This window comes from Pinus tabuliformis, chromosome 9 (assembly GCF_031772625.1).
Source record: "Pinus tabuliformis cultivar Carrire ecotype Pingquan chromosome 9, CPIR1, whole genome shotgun sequence".
In the NCBI taxonomy this organism is placed as follows: domain Eukaryota; kingdom Viridiplantae; phylum Streptophyta; class Pinopsida; order Pinales; family Pinaceae; genus Pinus; species Pinus tabuliformis.
The window spans coordinates 961,536,249-961,542,298 of NC_142307.1; positions in this window are offsets into that span (position 1 = coordinate 961,536,249).

The window sequence follows — 6,050 nt, forward strand, 5'->3', positions numbered from 1 at the left end:
TAGTGTCTTTGGATAAACGCCTAATCCCCTAGACTAGTAGCTAAGTCTAGAACAACAATGCAAAGCATTCTCTACTTTTTCTATAACCAATAGATTAAATAAGACAGTAGAGAAGCCTACCTGAAGCTTTCATTTACTCATTATCTTCCTTGACCAATTTTGTCGCTCCTTTTCGTAATTAATCTGCTTGAAAAGTACCTGCACACAAACAAAAGACAAAAACCGATCAAAGCATATGATAATGGTCTATTTATTAAACATAGAATGGAATCAAGTGCATAATATACATATGAAAGCATAAATGAACAAACAAACATATAGAAAAAACTTTGAACACTTTATTAGTAAAAGGAAGAGTTACAACCCAATTTGCTTGATTCAGTGCCACTCCTCCAATTCAATCCCATCCTCTCCTCATAAAAAGAAAGACATTTTGACATCATTACAATACTTGAAACCAACTCAAGTCTCATACTAACAACATCTCCCTATAATTCAATGATTTCCAGCCCTTGATCACTTAAATGAATGGTCTTTTTATAGGTGAACGAAGGAAGTTATGCCATAAATGGTGGTAATGAATGCCCTCCCAAACCTAGGATTTAGTTCCATGGAGGAAGGGATAAAGGGATTGATGTTCCTTAACTCCCTCCCTCATCTAATTTTGAGCCCAAAGGAGTGGATAGCCTTAGGAAACTTCTAGAGGCATCCTATGGATAAGAATATTCCAAACCCCAATGCAGATTTCGCTCAAATTCGCCCAGCGCACCCTGGTAGTGTATTGGGCTGCACTGCAGTGCACCTTGGTAGTGTACTGGGCTGCATTGCAGCGCACCTTGGTAGTGTATCTACCTGCGTTGATCCTCTTAGAGACAATTTTTGGATGATTTCAGTCATAGAACTTCTTGGGAAGCTAGGCATTCTGATGGTTGACTTCTTTAGGGCATGTAACAACTGAATTAGGGTTTGATGGGCCCTAAAGCACTGATCTATAAGATGGGAGTGATGTGCCCAAATGGATCTGTAACAATTTCCCCCTAAAGCATGAAGTCGAAAATATATATGTCGAGTGAAATGCTTTACCATGTGGAGAGGAGGTTTCGAAGTGGAAGGTGACCTGCATCAATTACAATACATATATCATGATAATTTTATTTTTTCTCATGAACTGCTGAGGGAAGGCATACCCATGCTCAGCATATAAACTTTCATTACATGTACATAAATCAGATAGTCGTCTATAGATATAGACTCATGTTTCTACAGATATAGACCCATGATTAGGATGACCATCTGTGTAAAGCCATCGTACAGATGATTTAGTATTCTCCTGAAATCGCAGCCCAAATGGATGAAACTAGATCCAGGGTCTTCTATCTCATCCAATCATTCACTTAAGTATAAGTATAACCATGTGAATAGATGATTGAAGTCGAACATGGGAAGACATCATCTAATTACCAGCCAATGATGTAAGTCGTTAATAGACGCAAGAGGAATCACCGATAATGATGATGACCCTTAAGGTACTACAGTACAGTTCTTATGGTGTGAATAAATGATTTGATGTCGAACACCATACAAAGTCTTTCGGTTGAAGGCCAGTGATGTCAACCTATCGCAGGAAGTGAGAAACCTGCCATTGATGTATGCAAGCCTCGAGGTACTAAAGGGGTGTTTCTAAGTCAACTTCTTGGATAATGTGCTAATGTTGACAAGAAGCAACTCATTGCAGGAGGGCCTTGATGTATCCCACATCAACGACACAAAATGAGGTTAATGATTTTGGAGATGAAAAACGACTGACGATAGAAGGTTTAGGAATGGTGGTCATGAAAATGAAGGTTTACGGTATTGCAAAGGATGAAGTTTGAATTGAATGACTTCTTTTGAACATGTCGGTGACACTAAAATGAATTGGTAGCATTGACCCAAAACAAAGTAATGGATGGTGTGATAGACCAACGGTGTGATAAACATCAAGCTGAATGACCCAACTCACATAGTCACGGTGATGAGGTGAAAGTGTTATGTTCAAGAGAGACTTGCTACCATAAAGTGTTCTCCCTTTTTCCCATTTTCCCCAGTCATTACTGACCAGTACCTCTTTCTTTTTATCAAGCTTGAGGAGGATAGCATATGCTTGTTGTATAATTTCACCCTTTGGGTGAATCCATCGCTATTTGATGCTTTAATGAGTCTAGCGAAGGTGAAACTCGGTCTTGTCTAGATGGACAAGTTTGTCGCTATTTGATGTTTTTAACGAGTTTAACGACAAAGATAACTCGGTCCTTTTCATGTCTAGAAAGTTTGAAAAGGTACAAAAAGAAAACTCCACAAGTTCTTTTTCGTAAATTAATCTCTCAAGTCTGAAAAAGCGTAAAATAATACAAGAGAGATATCTTTTCCAATCCGTTAAGGAGTTGGAAAGGACAAGCGCTCGACAATCTTTTCATATTTAGAGAGTCTGAAAAGAGCTTAAAGAGGACTCCATTTTGAGAAACGAGTGGTGTCTAGGGTAGCAAATGAATCCAGTGATATTGGAACTTCTCAAAACATGTTGATTTATGTGAAGAGGCTGGCTAATAAAACCACTCATTGCAACTGTTCTTCAAGAAAGGTAAAACAACCAAGTGAAAGCGTATGATCGGCCAAGAGATGGTGGTGATGGGATGAAAGTGCAACACCAAGTGACATGTCAAGCAAGTTCTTGAGAGTAAGCGTAGTCAAGCAAGTTCTTCTCCAAGCGCAACACCAAGTGACATGTCAAGCCCATCTTCAGCAAACATAAGAAGACCAAACTTCAAAAATTTAAATGAAATTTATGAGCAAGATGAAGTTGATAGTAGCGCTGGTTTGAATTCCTTATTTGCATTATTTTTTCATTTAGATGACCCAATCCACTTTGAAGCTGCAGTAAAAGAAGAAAAATGGGTTGCAACAATGGAGGAAGAAATAGACACAATAGAAAATAATGACACATGGGAGTTAGTGAACCTTCTACGAGGAAAAGAAGTAATTGGAGTGAAGTGGGTCGATAAGACCAAGAGCAATGTCGACAGAAAGATTGAAAGGCACAAAGCAAGGCTAGTTGTCAAAGGATACAAGCAACAGTATGGAAGAGATTATGCGGAGATGTTCGCGCCAGTCGCGAGGATGGAGACAGTGCATACAGTTGTGGTGATTATCGTGCAACATAAATGGAAGGTGCATCAAATGGACGTAAAATCAGCGTTCTTAAATATAGTGTTGAGAGAGGAAGTATATGTTGCGTAACCACTTGATTATGAGGTAGAAGTCCAAGAAGACAAAATGTATCAGTTGAGAAAAGCACCATGTGCATGGTACAACAGGACAAATGCCTACTTGTTAGACAATGGTTTCGATAAATGTGACGACAAACCTACTCTCTACATCAAAGAGAGCGATGGTAAGATTCTTATTGTTGTCTTATTTGTAGATGATTTGATTTTTATAGGCAATGATGATTTCCTCATCGCTAATTTCAAACAATTAATGAAGAATGAATTTGAAATGGTTGACTTGGGGTTGTTAAGGTATTTTTTGGGCGTAGAAGTGAAGCAAACAGAAAATTGCATTTTATCTCTCAAGAAAATTATGTCGAAGACATTTTGGAGAGGTTTAATATGCAGAACAACAAGCCCGCACCCACTCCAACTGTCATGGGGTTGAGGTTGAGAAAATAAGATTGCAGCAGCAGTGTCAATCCAAAATTATACAAAAGCATGATAGGCAGCTTGATGCATTTGATCGCCACTAGGCCGAATATAATGTATGCAGTAAGCTTGGTGTCAAGGTTCATGGAGACAGCCAAGGAAACACATTGGCAAGAAGCGAAAAGGATTCTAAGGTATGCCAATGGGACAAAAAGGTATGGCGTTTTGTACACTGCAACAAGTGATTTCAGGTTGGTTCGTTACACTGACAGTGATTGGGGAGGAAGTGTCGATGATAGAAAGAGCACGTTAGGATATGTTTTTCATTTGGGTTTTGGAGCCATTTCATGGGCCTCCAAGAAGCAGTCAATAGTGTCACTGTCAACAACAGACACTCAATACGTCACCGCAATAGTAGTAGCATGTCAGGTAGTTTGGATGAGAAGGATGTTGAAGGATCTTCGCCATGACCAAGAGGGAATGACAACCATTTTCTATGACAACACATCCGCAATTGCATTATCAAAGAATTTTGTTTTTCACAGGAGGACTAAGCATATTGATGCTAAATATCATTTTATCAGAGAGTTGATTAACAATGATGAAATTGTGTTGTAGCACTGCAGGTCACCGGAACGATTTGTTGATATTTTCACAAAGCCATTGGCACATGAAAGTTTTATTTATCTCAGAGAATGTTTGAGAATTGTCAATGGCGGTAGTTGTTATTAAGGGGGAGTGTTGGAAATATTAATCCCAATCGCCGCCTTAAACACAATGACAAACATCATGCTTGCTCAGTCAACTGCTACACGGTTGCGTTTTTTAGTGAAGACGGAAGGACTGAAGTCAGAACAGGAGCCGGACCATTCCATAAAACATCAAAGAAAATGAAGTTTTGTAAATATGGGCAAACATTCACTGCCGACTATTGCCCACACTTCACAACACCTGCGCATTAATTATTTTCTCTGTCATGTCTTAATGTCAAATTTGTATGTTGAGATAAATATGGATGTAAAAGTCATTTTGTTGTAGTAGAGAGAGGGCAAGTTAGAGAGCGAGGAGAAAATCCTGGAGCGAATTTTGGTGGACACATGAAAACAACAGTTACTGTGTTTTACTATGTGTTACTCCGGAACCTTGGTAAAGTGTAAAGCATCGTAAACCTTTGTTTTACTTTGTGAATGAGCTACAATTTCATATGAATGTATTTTTATGAATTAGAATTTAATCCTAAGTTTAATTGTGGTGCTCTAAGCTTTACTTTGTTTTTCACTGTTTTTGTCGTGAGACATTTTCCTGTGTTTTATTAAGCCTCTGTGTAGTTGTGACATCTATGCTACAACTGAACTCTTCGCGCAACTCCTTGCCTCTACCTCCGCCTAAGAAAATTTAACCCTATTCTTAATATTTATTGAAAAAAATAATTTAAATTATTTTAAAAAACAAAATTGTACAAATAATTATTTTTATAAAAAAATTCCTCTATAAAAATGCAATTTAATCTAATTCTAATTAAATTTAAAACCAAAATTACTATATTAAAGACTATGTGTGTGTGTGTGTGTGTATTCTACGTTCTATTAGATACATAAGCCATTCTTCATTTCATTCCAATAACAACGATAAGGAAAATTAGGTATAGATGAAAAATTTTCAATTAAAGTAGAAGAAATTACATTTTTATGATTGCTTGTATTTCGAGAAATGTTAAACTAGCATGTTAGATTAGGTTTATTTTTTATTTTTATTATCTTATTATTTATTGTAACACTTATAAATTTATTTCATTAAATTTTTTATTTTAATTAGTACAATTACATTAAAAGTATTAATGTGGTTGATATAGCCTAAAGCTTCATAAATATAACCAAAAAAAATATTGCAATATGAAGAATGTCTTACTAATACACACATTTACCTTATTAACTATGTATAAAAAAGTTATAGGTTAACTTTAACTTAAGAAAAAAACAGAATTATAAATGAATGTTATAAATAATAATGAGGAACTTATCATAGAGGAACTTATTAGAATTGGAATAACCTCAAATCCCTAGGAAATTGGTGGGTAGGGAGTCATGTAGCACGAATATAATTTTTAAAATTTATTAAAAGACAATATAACTTAACAAACTCTTTAATACGCATATATTCCCTTGAGAATCAATTTAGGCTGTCAATTAAAAAAATTTAAAAAGTCAACAAATCATCATCCACCTTGAGTTGAAATAAGAAGTCTTCGGGAAAAATATAAAGTAATGAATATATATATTTTTTTAATAAGTCTATGGGTATACATAATGGGATTGAAATTACATTGTTTAAATTTGTTTTTAAAAATATGCTATAGGACATTCCTTAAGGCGC